The following is a 16,332-nucleotide window of genomic DNA, read 5'->3' as shown; positions in this document are numbered from 1 at the left end:
AGATCTCTTGCTTCTAAATTAAATGCCGTTTCCACCCATAGAAATCATTCTTTGTTCTCATAGTCCAAGAGCCTAAGCTTCTTTCCCCTACACATCATTCCACTTGGGAGAATGGTTGGAAATGTCTCCTTAATCCTCAGTCCATCCTTTGCTCTTGAGTGCTGTAGTATTCCCTGGCCAGGGTCAGCATCAGAAGACTCAGCCCTCTCTGTTTCTCATGTAGGTGCATGTACATGTTAAGTAAGTCTGACCACATTCACACAAACTCCTTTGTCTCTTTCATGGGATGGGGGGTCATAGGATCGTCAATCTAGAACTGGAATAGGCCAACTGGATAGGCCAACTAGTCCAATATACATGTGAGGAAACTGAGGCCCAAAGAAGTTAATTGACTTGCCAAGCAGGTAACAAATATCAGAGGCTATATTTGAGCCCAGGTTGTCTAGACTCCAGAGCCTGTGCTGTGCTGATATGTGGAAAAAAACTTCAACCACATGCATGTGCCATGCAGGTCATGGCCCTCAGACTCTCTTGTTGAGAGGAGGACTCCAACTAGGGAGACCACCCACCAGGCCTCCTAACTAGCCATGGCCTTCACTGTGCATTTCTGGCAAGTCAATGCATCAGTCATAAGGAAATTTTGGCAGTGTTGTCATTTAGCCAACCTCATTGCCATATTACTCTCATTCCTCTAGAAGTTTTTTCATGTAATTCTCACTGTTTTGACTTTAACTGGCTGAATTCTGTCTCTGTCTCTGTCTTTCTCTCTCTCATCTTTCTCTCTCTCTCTCTGTCTCTCTCTCTCTCTCTCTCTCTCTCTCTCTCTGTGTGTGTGTCTCTCTGTCTCTCTCCCCTTCTCTCTCTCTCTGTCTCTCTGTCTCTCTCCTCTTCTCTCTGTGTGTCTGTCTCTCTGTCTGTCTCTGTCTCTGTCTATCTCTCTTTCTGTCTTTGTCTCTCTATCTCTCTCTGCCTCTGTCTCTCTCCTCTTCTCTCCATCTGTCTATGTATGTATGTATATATATGTATGTATATATATATATTCCTTCCTCCTCTACTCTCCTCTCCCTCCTCCCAGCTATTTCTCTTTCTCTCTCCTGGACGTGTTTGTCGGAGCCAGGAATTTGAGCTGTCTCTGTCTCACCTTCCTATTTTTGTACTTTGGAGAAACTAGGGAACACAAAAGGCTGAAAATACAATTCAGTTTTCACTCCTACAATGTGTCTCGGTGTCTAACATGCTCACCACGATGCTGATTAAATCTCCTTGCTTTGGCTAGGGTACAAACATTTTAGAAATGGTCTTGGTGCATATACTGAGGATTAGCAGGGTCATAATAGCTCATTTTTTGGGTTTTAACCATATTAGCATGGGACAACAGAATATTTACTTACCTTCAGGAAGGACTGACAGACAGGAAATATTCCATTAAAAAACCCCCAAACTCCAGAGATAGAAGATTTAGAGATGAACAGGATCTTAGAGGTCATATAGTTCAACCTCCTCATTTAATGGATGAGGAAACAAAGGCCTGGAGGAAGGAAATTACTTGTGCTAGGTCACTCAGGTGGTGACTGACAGAGCTGGGATTTGAACTCAGAATGTCTCCTGTTGTAACAGAATTCCAGGAGGGAGCATACGTTACCTATCTCACTCATCTATTCCAGAGCTCAATGGCCCACCACTCCTGAAAATTCTTCTTTAACTTAAGGTGCTCTGAGTTAGCACCCCCTCCAACACATAGTTAATGAGCCCATAATGATCTCTTTACATTTACCAGCAGACCAGAAAACATAATGGTTCTAGCAAAAGACATTTAATCAAACATCATAGGAAATAAAGTGCCAAGAAAAGATCTACCTCCAAGCACACATGGGATGGGACACACACTCCCAAGTGCTCCCATACTACCAGTGAAGGCAGGCATATATTATTGTGTATATCTTCCAATAAGAAAAAATGCCATATTTGTTTAGCACTTCATATGATGATACTAAGTGATGCTTCCCATTATAACAGCCTGGGATTTCAAGGTAAGTCAAGGTTATCCTCATTTCAGTGACAAGGACACAGGTTCAAAGGTGATCTGCCTGTGGTCACACAGCTAATATCTGTTATGTTTCAAACCCAGGTCTCTTGACATTGATTCTAGTGCCCTTTTGACTGCTTCCCACTGCTCCTTCACACCTAGCTGGAATTGCTCCTGGTACAATCTAATTCTTCTGGTTTTGACCTCAGTGGGAATGGGGAAGAGTAGACAACCATCTTCCACATAATTACCCTTCACAGGCTTGAAATCTATGATAATAACACTTTATCTCTCTGGATCTCAGCTTCCCTCTTCATAAAACAAGGGTGAATCATGAGTGTACTTGCCCACTGCACATAAACCAATGGAACGATCAGCATGAAAGTGATTTGAGCTCTTTGGGAAGAAAAACACAAGAACTGGAGGTATGAGATTTCTAAATTCCTGAGCTTCCCTGTGATATATATCTGGCTGTCTCTCAAATAGAGGGAACAAAGGCTGGAGGCCAGGTAGCTCTTCTCTTTACCATATTGTTTGCAGGAATCAAAATGCCACCCACTGTAGAGTTAACCAGCCTCACAGTGAGTATGTTCAATGCCTGATCTTTTGTTGGTTTAGTTTATTCTGTAATCCCTGAGGAGAGGGATTTCTGTCTTCTTTATGTCTTGTAAAAGCCACACTGTCAGCCCTGAACTAATAACAATAAACAATGGTGTGCAAGAATAGGAAGACGACCCTCTCATGTGTAACAGATCACCAGCCTCACTTATAGGCAAATACTGAGTTTGTTGTTCAGTTGTTTCAGTCATGTTCAACTCTTCGTGACCCCATTTGGGGTTTTCTTGGCAAAGTTATTAGAGTGGTTTGCCATTTCTTTCTCCAGCTTATTTTATAGATGAGGAAACTGAGGCAGACAGGATGAAGTGACTTGCCCAGGATCATACAGCTAGTAAGTACCTGAGGCCAGATTTGTGCTCAGAAAGAAAAGTCTTACTGACTCCAGGCCCAGTGCTGTATCTACTGTGCCACTTTGCTGCCCAAGAGCCTGCTACTTGACTTGTTCCCATATTTAATCTTATCATCCCAAGATCTGGGGTAACCCAGGAGTATGTTTGTGTCTCCCCTCATTAATTAATACAATTTCAGCATATCTCTCGATTAATCAGCTAAACTCATGGAGCATGCCAGTTCATCCAATTTTATTTATTTAATAAAATGGAGAAGCCTGTTTTCCCCAAAGTAGGTAGGCATATCTCTCTCTATATTAAATCCCTTAATCTTCTGTTGGTGCTGTTGTTCAGTCATGTCTGACTCTTTGGGACCCCATTTGAGTTTTTTGAGGGGCAAAGATACTGGAGTTTTGCCATTTCCTTCTCCAGCTCATTTTACAGATGAAAAATGGAGGCAAACAGGGTTAAGTGACTTGCTCAGGGTCACACAGCTAGTGAGTGTCTGACGCTAGATTTAAATTCATGAAGATGAGTCTTCTTGATTCCAAGCCTAGAGCTCTATCCACTGCACCACCTAGCTTCCCATCTTTATCTCCAAAGATCAAGTAAATACTAAAGTTACTAAATATGTAATTTATCAACAATTCCATTAATAAGAAAACCAAGATGTAGATAATGACTTACAATATTTTAAATGTGAGAATGATGATCACCAAGGGTTACCTCAAACCCTTGCTAAAATGGCATATGATTTTACTTCTGAGAACAGACTCCCATACCATTTAGTTCCTTCAGAGTAACAATTATCTTTCTGCAAGAATCCTCTTCATCCTTTTCACAAGATAAAAGTTAAAATAGTTCCACTAAGATTGAAAGCTTCTCCATTCTCCTTCATTCCTTCTCTAGCTTCTCTCCAGTAATGACAGGAAAAATCATCTCTTTATCTTCTCTCCAGCCATCATTCTTAATAGTCTCTTCCCAGGCTCACTCTTCATAAAATTCTCTTTGCATGTTTCTTCATAAGGTTACAGTTAATATAGTTCTAAAAAGGAAGAAAATTCTTCTCATCTTCTTTCTTTCTGTCTTCTCCACAAATTCCTCATGGATCCTCGTAGGTCAAAGTTTCAAACATTCATTACATGCTTTCATAGGGAGAAACAATTCATAGAATGACAAGTACAACTGAAATCACTGGCTTTTTATGCTCTTAAAGTGGTAGTAACAGTTTATATAGCTTCTATATGTGAGGCTTTTGAAACAGGTCTTACAACTTTAAATACAGGCAGGAGACAGACTGAATTACATTCAGCACAGAGCTTGAGTTGACTCTAGGTTCAATTGCTTCTTGTCTCCCTTTCCTAGTTTCTAGGACTGATCTATAGTAATAGGGAATTGGTAGTGAAGGCAGTAGAGTTGACTTAGTCAGGTGTACCCTAATTAGATAATTATACAGCAAATTATTTGCATTGAGGATTTCCACGTAACCCTTGTAGATCTAGACAACTTTTTTTTATTAGACAAGAAAAGAGATGCAAATTGAAGTTTGAAAAGTTAGATATGATAAACTTCTGACAATTACTGAATGAGAATCAAAAGGAATATAAGTATTTCTTAGCTTTGTAGGGCACCTATACAAAAACTGTATATCCTAGGGCATAACAATCTCAGGAACAAATGAAGAAAAGCAGTAATATTAAACACATTCGTCGCTGACAATACAATAAAATACAATCAGTAAAGGGAATCTGAAGAAAGAATTCATGCTTAAATGAAGATTAAATAACAAAATACTAAAGAATACATTGGTTAAAGAACAAATTATAGAACTATCAGATATTTTCATCACAGAAAATAGTGATACTGATGACCTAAGCCAAAATTTTTAAGATGTGGGCAAAACAGTCTTATCTTCAAGTTAGAATAGCTCTAAATACTTTCATCAGCCAAAGAAATAACCAGATGAGTGAATTGGGCATGCAAATAGGTGGAAAAAATACTAGGAAAATAACAAATAAAAATCCCCAACCAAACACAACAGAAAAATTCTAAAAATCAAGGATGAGTTTAATTTAAAAAAAAAATCCTCCAGAATTGATAAATAAAAGCAGAAACTATTTTAAAAGAATGAATTCAGTTGCTTGCAAAAATAGTAAAAGAAGAACTATTACCAACTCCTACAAGACAAATGTGGTCTTTACAGCCAAAGCAAGATAAGAAAAGCATAGAAGGAAAACTCTAGACCACTATTTCTAATGAATATTGACAAAGATATTGAATAAAATATTGCCAAAGAGGCTATAGCAAAATATTTAAAAGATTAAATAGTATGAACAGGTTAGATTAGGGATGTAAAGTTGACTCAATTTTAGTAAAACTATAAATATAATAAATTATATTAATAAAAATCATATGATTATGTTAGCAAATACAGATATCACCTTTGACAAATACATGTTTATATTAGAACAATAGAGAGGACAGGGATAAATGGACATTTTCTTAATATTACAAAGAACATACATCTAAACCCAAGAACTAGCATTATCTGTAAAGTAAAAACACTAGAAGCCTTCCACTAAGATCAGGAGTAAAACAAAAATGTTCCCTGTCACATTGTTATATTATATAGTTCTAAAAAGTTAGCTATTTCAGGAAGACAAGAAAAAGAATTTAAGCAAACAAGCAAAATATTACACTTTACAGATGATATGATAGATTCCTTAGAGAGCACTAGAGATTTAACCAAACAATTAGTTAATCAATAATGTTATTAAGGTAGTGGGGTATTAAAAAAATCCTTAAAAAGACATTGGATTTTTTTGTATATTACCAAGAAAATCCAGAAGGAAGAGATAGAAAAATAAATTCCATTCAAAATAATTACATAATATAAAAATATCTGAGAGTCCATCTACTAAAACATACAGAGGAAATACAAAAACCCAACCTCAAAACACCTTTATAGAAATAAGGGAAAACAAATAATTGAAGATATTTATTCATCATGGTTGGTTTGTGCTAATATGATAAAATGGTGATATTGACTAAATTAATTTACAGATTGAGTGTCACTCAAGCTATCAAAGGGTCCCTTTATAGAGCTAGGCAAAATAATAACAAAATTTACAAAGAGGAACAAAAGGTCAAGATTTTCAAGAGAAGTAATTTTAAAAAGGAGGAATAAAGGGGACTACTAGTACCAGATCTCAAACTACCCTAGAGATCAGTAACCATCAATTTTATTGGATAGTCATTAAAAAATAGAAAAGTTGATCTATGGAAGCGAGTGGGTGAATAAGACTCAGAAGCAATTGGGCATATTTGTATAGTGCTTGAGAAACTCCAGAATACCAATTAGTGGGATAACAACTCCTTATTGACAAAAAAAAAAAAAACTACTGGAAAGACTGGAAAGTAATCTGACATAAACTAGGTTTAGATCAACAACTCTCAGCACATGTAGCAAAAAACTCCAAGTGGAAACAAGACCTAAATATAAATAGTCAAATCATAAACAACCGAAAGAAGAAATCAAGAAGAAGCTTTTCATGATGGATACAGAGAAAATTCTTGACCAAACATGGAATAAAGATGGTTGTAAAAGAGAAAATGGACAATTTTGATCACATAAACTTGAAAAGCTTTTGTACAAACAAGAATTAGAGGAGAAATACTTGCTTGGGTAAGCGATTGCTTTGTAGCAATTTTGTCTGAATCAGTCTACTATCCAAGATCTATAGGGAACTCAGAGAAGTATGTGAGTACAAAGACCATTGTCCAATGAATAAATTGTCAAATAATACCAATAGGTAGTTTTCAAAAGAAATAAGAAAGCAAGCTATCAATGACCAAATGAAATAGTGCTCCAAATAAATGCAAATTGAAACAACTGACATTCTGCTGCATACTCATTAGTTTGCAAAGATGACAAAAATGGAAGATGGTGATTGTTGAAGGAACTTTGGAAGGACAGTTTACTCCTGTTAATTGCATTGTTAGTGGGGTTGTGAATTGGTCCAATCATTATTGAAAGGACTTTGGAACTATGACCCAAAAGTCATTAAGTTGCATCACTGACCTACTACCAGACATATAAAGAGGTCAAAGACAGAAAGAAAGGACTCATATATATGAGAGAGAGAGAGAGAGAGAGAGAGAGAGAGAGAGAGAGAGAGAGAGAGAGAGAGATCGAGACAGAGACAGAGACACGGAGACAGAGAGACAGAGAGATAGAGACAGACAAAGAGACAGGGATAGAGAGGGACAGAGATAGAGAGGCAGAGAGACAGAAACAGAGAATATCCCTTTTTATCATAGTAAAGCATCCGAAACAAAAGAGGTGCTCATCAACCAGGAAACTGCTGTGCAAATTGCTGTATCTAAACATAATGGGGTATTATTTTGTTGTAAGAAATGATGAAAGGAAAGGATTCAGAGAAACTTGGGAAGACTAGAATGCAACCATGTGAAACCTGGTGAGGTAAGGAGAACCAGGAGAACAATTTATAAAATGATTACAATAATGTAAAGGAAAACAGCTTTAGAAGACTTAACAAGCCAGTTACTTCATCTGTCTGGTCCTCAGTTTCATCATTTGTATAGAGAGGTAGGACCAGATGACCTCTTGGGTCCCTTTCGGATTTAAATTCATGATGCTATGGATTCTGATCAATGCGATGACCAGTCAGTGACCCCAAAAGACTCATGATGGTTCATTCTTTCCACCCCTTGGCAGAGAGGTGGTTGACTAGAAGTACAGCTATCCTTTCCAGACATATACAATGTGTACATTTGTTTTGCCTAACTATACTTATTTGTTACAAATGAGTCTTTGGTGAGTGGGGTGCATAAGGCTGGTGGGTAGGGAAAAAAAGAAGAAAAAAGCATCAATGAAATATTTTTAAAAATACAACAAAGAGAACAGATTGAAGCTTAGAAGGGGATACCAATAAGCAGAACAATATTGTTATACATTTTAAATTTAATATACACATATAGAAACTATAGATCACAGTGTGGTTTACAATCTTTTCTGCTCTTTGTAAGTTGAAATATTTAAATTTGTTATGTTTGTTAAAGTCCATGATGATAAAAAGAACATTTTAATTTAAAAAAAAGAAAAAGAAATTTCCCTGTGGGGAGTCAAATCATATGAGTGAAATGCAATTCCAAGTGGGCTAAAGTAACATGAGGAGGGTTGAATTACTTATTGGCTTGCACATATACTCAGCTTTTCCAGGCTTGGGCCATTTTAAAGAGTAACCTTCAAGTATTAACAGGGAATTTTTCCCAATGTTAGGAGTGTCTCAAGATTATAGCTGAATCCCACTCTGGATAATGGATTCAGGATGATTCCTGATGGGCGATTATGTTCGATAATGGTCTGTCAATACAATTTCTGTCAATTGTCACTTCGTACAGTATCAGGGATAATGGACTAAGGTTCCCACAGAGCTTGCTGGACAGGAGAGGAATACCGATTTCTCAGTGTGCTGACTTTAAGTCTGAAAATAATATTATCAATAATAACATGCTTTTTTCACAATAACACTGTGAGGTAGAATAGAACTTGATTTTCCAGATGAGTACAATGAGGCTTAGAAAGGTGAATTGACTTGCATAAGGTAACACAGCTAGCAAGTGTTGGAGGTGGGACTTATACTCAAGCCTGCCCTGTGACAGCATGTTTCAGTGGAAGAAGGGCTGGATTTGGTGGTAGAGGATTTGAGTTCAAATTACTACATGTATCACAAGTTTACTTCTCTGGGCCTAAATTCCTCATGAGGAAGGATAGTTTTGTACTAATTTGGTGGTGTCAAACTTAAATAGAAACTAATCCCTGTGGAGGCGATGTGTTGAGTAACCACAAATTTACATTATCTATATTTTATTGCATTTTTATTTATTTTGGTAAAAATTTCTTAATAATATTTTAATCTGGTTGGGGCCTCCCTTTGCCATTATCCAGATAGTAAATTTTAACTACAACGACTTCCAAAGTTCCCTATAATTTGAATTGGATGATCCTATAACTCCAAATGCGGTGTTTTTTCTCTATTACCAATCCACCTTATACAATGATGATAATCAGACCGGTAAGAGCCAATTGTTAGGGGCAGCTAGGTGGCACGGTGGATAGAACACTGGTCCTGGAATCAGGAAGACTTGAGTTTAAATCTGGCCTCAGACATTTGCAAGCTGTGTGACCCTGGGCAAGCCACTTAAACCTGATTGCCTAAAAAGAAAAAGAGTTAATTGTTAAATTTTCAACATTAGCATTTATACCTTGGAAGTCAGCAAACTCTATAAATCAGGGCTTCATTTACTCTTTTGTTGATTGTCAGAACTTAAGTGTTGGAGAAAATGTTAATTATCCAGATTGAATTTAGAAGTGTGTTGTGTACGTTTTTCCCCTAAGAGAACTGGTTGATAAACATTTACCAGCACACCCATAATGACAATCTACATTTATGTAGGGTTTTAATGTTTATAGAACCCTTTTCCCAGAACAACTCTGTGAAGGATGCAGTGGACATATAACTATTAATTTCATTTAATAGGTGAAGAAAACTGATTTGGCCCACTCTCAAAAAGACATTCTCATCATGGCCATCATCACTAGTATTTGCATAGAAATTTAATGTTTGCAAAGTGCTTTCTTTACAAATATTATCTTATTTTATTCTCACAACAACCCTGGGACCTAGTATCATTATTACTCCCATTTTACAGAGGAGGAAACTGAGGCAGCTAACAGTTAAATGACTCACCCAGGGTCACACAGCTATAATGTGTCTGAGGCCAAATCTGAACTCTGGTCTTCCTGGTTCTGCGCCCAGTGCTCTCTCTCCTGATAGGTTTTCCCTTTAGGGTGATAGGTCTGTTTTTACCTGTGCATGCTCTTTTTCTTCTCACTGGCTCTGGCTCCACTTATCTAAATATCAAGATTAGCACCTGGATGCCTGGCAAGAATGAGGGGTGTGAGTGTGGCAGATCATGATAAACCAAAGTAATTTTTCATTGGCTTTGAGATGTGTTATGTTTTCTGCTGTAGAATTACCTCCTTAATTATATTTTGCTCAGGCTGATATTAAAATGAATTAACCTTCCCTGTGCATACATCAAATGATGAAGGAAGGAGTTGATCAGAAGTGGACAGGATTTCAAGGCTTAAACCATTATGACAGATGATTCATAAAGTGGATATTTCACCAGCAGATAGAGTGTTATTGTTCAGTCATTTCAGTTGTATCTGACTATTTTTGACTCTATTTGGGGTTTTCTTGGCCAAGATACTGGAGTGGTTTGCCATTTCCTTCTCCATCTCATTTTACAGGAGAGGAAACTGAGGCAAACAGGGTTAAGTGACTTGCCCAGGGTCACACAGCTAGTAAGTGTCTGAGGCCAGATTTGAACTCAGGAAGATGAGTCTTCCTGATTCCAAGCCCAGAGCTCTATGCACTATGGCGCCACCTAGCACAGAGTAGACCATTAATAAAATAGTGAGACAGCAAGATACAGTGGAAAGTGTATTGGCTTTATAGTAGGAAGAATTGGGTTCAAATCCTGCTTCTGTCTTTGATTATCATCTCACGTTCATGGCTAGTGGTTAGTCTCTGCAGATATAGTGGGAAAAGGAGCTGTAAATTAACATGGGAAGATGTATGGTGCAATAGGTGGAACACTGAATTTGCAGTCAGAGGACTTGACTCCAAATCCCACTTTTGTCAACTACTTAACCCCTGCTTGACCTTGGATGAGTTATTTTTACTTATCAAGGCTTTAGTTCCTTCGTTTGTAAATTAAAGTGGTGGGACTAAATGATTTCCACGGTTACTTCTAGCTCTAAGTGTATGATCTAAGTTGATGATGATTTTTCCATAGAAACAGTGACCTAATACTAAAGGCCTGATTTCCCGACACTCTATAGGAATCAAATAATCAACAAGAATTTGTGTCTTCAGAGGGCTCGGCACCGTGCTGAGCAATGAGACTCAAAAGACAAAATGAAACCATCCCAACTGTCAAGGAGCATACATTATAGACAGCGAGACAACAAGGGTCGATTAAGCCACGCACTGGGCTAAGAGCTGAGGATACGTAAAGAGGCAAAAAACAGTCCTTGCCCTCAAGGAGCTCATGGTCTAATGGAGGGGACCACATGAAAAACACAATGTACAAACAAGGTATATGTTGGCGTTCAGTCATTTTTCAGTCCTATGTGCCTCTTTGTGACCCCATTTGGGGTTTTCTTGGCAAATATCCTGGAGTGGTTCGCCATTTCCTTCTCCAGATTATTTTACAGATGAAGAAACTGAGGCAAACAGGGTGAAGTGAAGTCACCCAGCTAATGTGTATCTGAGGCTGGATTTGGACTCAGAAAGAAAAGTCTTACTGACTCCAGGCCCAGCACTCTATCCACTGCACTGCCTAGCTGCCTTCACTGTGCTTAGAACTGATTCGCCAACTGAAACATTTGTCCAAGATCATAGATCATCTAGTTTGTTTCCCTCTTTTACAGATTAGGAAACTGAGACCCACAAAGACTAAGTATTTGTCTAAAACCATAGAGATATGGAGTGGCTAAGCAGGGGGTTCAAATTCGGGTCCTCAGATGCCTAATCCAGTGCTATTTCAACTGTGATATCTATGGCTTCTCTCCTTGGATTTTCTTGGGGATTTTCTTTGTTGATATTGCTGAGGAATCTTTGGGAAGATAGGGAACTGATTGAAAGGTTTCAGTTTTGCAATTTTCTTTCCTTCCTTCCTTCCTTCCTTCCTTCCTTCCTTCCTTCCTTCCTTCCTTCCTTCCTTCCTTTTTTTCTTTCTTCCTTTCTTTCTAGGGGGGAAGGCAGGGCAATTGGGGTTAAGTGACTTGCCCAAGGTCACACAACTAGTAAGGAGGTCAAGTGTCCGAGGCTGGATTTGAACTCAGGTTCTCCTGACTCCAGGGCTGGTGCTCTACTCACTGGGCTGCCTAGCTGCCCCTATTTTTTTTAAACTGCATATTTCCCTGCAGCAAGCAAAGTCATTATTGATTAGGTTGTTAGTCTTGCAGTTGTCTTTAAACAGAGAGTTTTTCTGCTTGCTTGAGCTTTACTTTTCATCCAGAAGCTACGCAAGGTGTACCTGCCATGAAAAGGCAGAAACCTACTGTCATCTTTACCTAATTTCTCACCCCCATATTCTTCATGTTGTTTAAAAACGAAAAAACAAAACAAAATCTTCAAATCTTCAATGGTGGCTAGGCCCAAAGGGCAGCTAGGTGGTGCCGTAGTGCACAGAGTGCTGGACCTGGAGTCCGAAAGACTCATCTTTCTGAGTTCAAATCTGACCTCAGACATTTATTAGCTGTGTGACCCTGGACAAGTCACGTAACCCTGTTAGACTCAGTTTCCTTATCTGTAAAATGAGCTGGAGATGGAAATGGCAAACCACTCCAGTGTTTTTGCCCAAGAAAACCCCAAATGAGTCATGAAGAGTTGAACATGCCTGAAAACCACTGAACAACAGGCTCAAAGGAACATAGAGCTGGATTTGACCCTGAATCTACAAAATCAAAAGTCTTTCCATGTCATCTTTATATTATGAAAAATGAAAACTACCTTAATGGTCATTTACAGAAGGATCGACTGTGAATGGCTGTATGCAAGCAGCATGGAGTAGTGGAGAATATTCTAGACATTCATAGAGATAAATGTGGTCCCAGAGTCACAGTCATTTTCCTGAAATGTGGACTTGGAGCTTAGGTATTTGTGTGTGTATGTGTGTGTGTGTGTGTGTGTGTGTGTGTGTGTATGTACACGTGCCTATAAAACTCATGGCCGAAGGGCATACTTGGAAAATTAATTCTGTTTCCTTGACAGAGACCTATTCTTCCTGCAAGATAAAAAACCCGTTGCTTGCCAGTGTCCTCATCCTGCCTCTCATTTGTCAAGGTAAAAGAGGAAGTGGGCCAGAGGGTCTGGAGAGGGAGAAGCATCCTGGGGTCAATCTAATCTACCCTCTCCCAAGCACCTAACCACAAACCCCTTCTGGTGCTTGTCTGGAGAACTGCACCTTTGGAGACAGCAAGATGAAAGGGATGCATTTTGGATCCTTCTAGACAGTAAATTTTTTTGAGTCCCCATAAGCTAAAATCAATATTGGCACAACTGTGTGTCATTAAAAACTAAATGAACATGACAAAGCCAAACTGCTACCTATTAAACAAATGAGTTTTCTCCCTACGCGGGCACAACGGGTTATTAAATTCTTTATTACAGGAACGTCACTATTTGAAAGGGGTAAAAATACATCTTTCTGAGTCATAGGTAGATGTGAGTATATGTATGTCAAACCCTGGCCTTCTCCCCAGCAGTCTCTTTCATACTTGGATGACCTTTCTGAGCAGGTAACTCTGGTCCAGTGGACAGGGTGGCAAGAAGGAAGGGGAACCATTGTAGCCTGAGTAGAGACCTTGGAGAACATCCAGAGTCAAACAAAATCACAAGATCAGAGTTGGAAGGGCTCTTCACAGCCATCTAGCCAACATGTATAAGTAATCTCTCTACAGCATCCAAATTGTCATCCCGCCTTCACTTAAGGACCTTCAGAGGAGGGGAACCCAGAAGATTCATCCTGGTGCAATGGATAGAGTGTTGCAGTCAGCAATGCTGTGTGACCATGGGTAAGCTTTAGTTTTTGTTTTACTGGCCCACAGCGTATTTCTGTTGTGAAGACCAACTGAGATAACATTTTTGAATGTAGCAATGTGGGAAATTATTTTGCTTGACTATGCACATTTGTTACAAGGGTTTTATTTTTCTTTTCAATGGAGGGGAGAGGTGTTGTTGGGAGAGAAGGAAAATGAATGCTTGTTAATTAAATAATAAAATAAAATTTAAAAAATATTAAATAAGATAATGAACGTAAAATGTTTTTAAATTTTAAAATGCTTTGGATCTCTCTCCCAAGGCAGTGATTCATTCTGCTTTTATGTGGTTCTAATTATTAGAAAGGTGCTTTTTTCAGCTTTAAATCATTGCCCTTAGTTCTGCCCTCTGGTACCAAACAGAACAAGTCCAATCCACCTTATGACCACCCTTCAGATGATTGAAGACAGCTATCAGACCCCTGCTGAGTCTTCTCTTCCCTAAACTAAGCATCTGTGTCTCCTTCTACAGTATCATACTGAAACCCTTCATCTCCCTGGTTGCTGTCTTCTGAACACTCTGTTCACTAATAGCTTTCTTAAATGCAGTGATAGAACTGCACACAACACCCTGGCTGTGATCTGAGCAGAGCAAGACTGTAGGCCCCCTTGTTTCTGGATCTTCTGCCTCTGTGTCGATGCAGCCCAAGATTGTGTATCCTAGGCAGAGATTAAATATTAGGGTGGTTTGGCCATTGATGTGACAAAGTGACATTTCCTGCATTGTTATGTGTTTAAGAGTCCAGTTAGAAAACTGAAGGAAAGTTGGAAGGGTGGAGGAGTGATGGAACGAAGACTGAGATATCTAGGGGCTGCATTTTTTTTGAAACAGGGAGAAAAGCCATCCCTATGTATGCTGGGCAGAGCTTTTGGAGGTTCAACTCTTTGCTGTTTCTTCTAACTTTTAAGAAAATAAACCATTTGTTACTACCAACACCTTCAACACAGATATAACCCTACTGTCTTATCATGATGTTCTATGGGGAGGTTCACTAGGATTTTTCCATTTATTTAGTGAGATTGTTTGACTTTGCTGTTCCCTTTTTCTGTGACTCTTTGACTTTAAAAATTCAGCCAGACCCCAGGGGAAACAGGTTACTTGCACCTTGAGAGATCATCCTAGAGCTTCTCCTAAAGCTAGGAAGTCTGTGCATAAAGGGCTGTGCTGTGGGGAGGAGAGAACATTTTGCTTCCTGGCCAGAATTAATAAAGAAGCACCCATATTACTATATTACAATTTTTAAATATCTCCATTACTTTATTTCAATATAATTGGTTTCCTTTGTAATCCTCTCTATTTTTGTGTATTTAAAAACATTTTTTTTTCTGAGAAGGGGTCTATTTGCTTTACCAGATCACCAAAAGGAGGTTAAGAACCCATGGATGGTAGGGTGGTCTGTGTGACAGATCAAGTCTCCTTAGGTCATAGAGAGGCATTCATCATCCCCATGTCGGTCACCAGGTGACAAGTGCTGTGGCCATGGCAATTTTTCTACTTTCGTAGTGATGATGGTGGAATGGAAGAAAAGGGCAGTGGGTACTAAGGACTGGATAGTTTTTAGGTCATCTACAAATATTAATTTAACTGTAAGTATTCTGTAGGTATCTTAATCTTCCTTCCCAAAACTCCATTTGAGGAAGCATCCATGCCAGTCATGCTCTGTTCAAACAGACTAACTCATGACTCCTTGGACTACTTTTCCATCTCTGTTTCCCCTCCCCATCTCCACCTCTGCTTTTCCTCTCTCTTTTATGTGTCATCTTCTCCACTAAATTGTAAACTCCTTGAGAACAGGGACTGGCTTTCTTTTAGCTTATATTTTTATGCCCAGTGGTTAACACAGTGGCAGGCAAATAGTAGGTGCTTAATAAATGTTTATTATATATTGACTCTGTGTGTGTGAATGTATAATATATCCCACTTTCCACAGGAAGGCTTTCTCAATCCCTCTTAATTCCAGTGCCTTTCTTCTGTTAATTATTTCCTATTTATCCTATATATAATTTATGTGTATATATTTGTTTGCTTGTTGTCTTCTCTTCAGCTTCATCTACTGACTTTCAAGGCTTTCTTTCAGCATCAACTAAAATCCTATCTTTTACAGAAAGCTTTTCCCTTAATTCTAGTGCCTTCCCTCTGTTAATCATTGCTTCTTTATCCTGTATGTAGCTTGCTTTGTATAGATTTGTTTGTATGTTGTCTCTTCCTGTAGACTTGTAAACTTATTGAACAACAGGGTTGTTTCTTGAGGGTGGGGACTGACTTTTACTTTTCTTTGTATCTCTAGCTCTTAGCATAGTGCCTGGCACTATGACTCGCATAGTAAGTGCTTAATAAACGTTGTTTCTATCTGTTTACTCTAAATATGAACTCTATTGAATGGCCAATGAAATGACATAGTATTTGAAGAACACATCCATATTGACTTTTTTTTTCATTTGAGGCTTTAAAGTTTTTTATTTAATGTAGAGTAAATTTTTTTAAAAAAAATCTTAGTTTTGTTGATGTATATGTTGATGTTTTTTATTTTATTTTTATTTTTCATTTCTGACTATATTCTTCCCCCTTTACTGGCAAGGGAACCATTCTTTATAACAAAGATTTTTTTTTTTAAAAAATAGTTCAAGTGAAACGAACCAGTATATCAGTTATGTCTGACAGT

This window comes from Trichosurus vulpecula, chromosome 4, assembly GCF_011100635.1.
Source record: "Trichosurus vulpecula isolate mTriVul1 chromosome 4, mTriVul1.pri, whole genome shotgun sequence".
NCBI lineage: Eukaryota > Metazoa > Chordata > Mammalia > Diprotodontia > Phalangeridae > Trichosurus > Trichosurus vulpecula.
The sequence above is the reverse complement of the archived record's forward strand: the minus strand, read 5'-3'. Positions refer to the sequence as shown.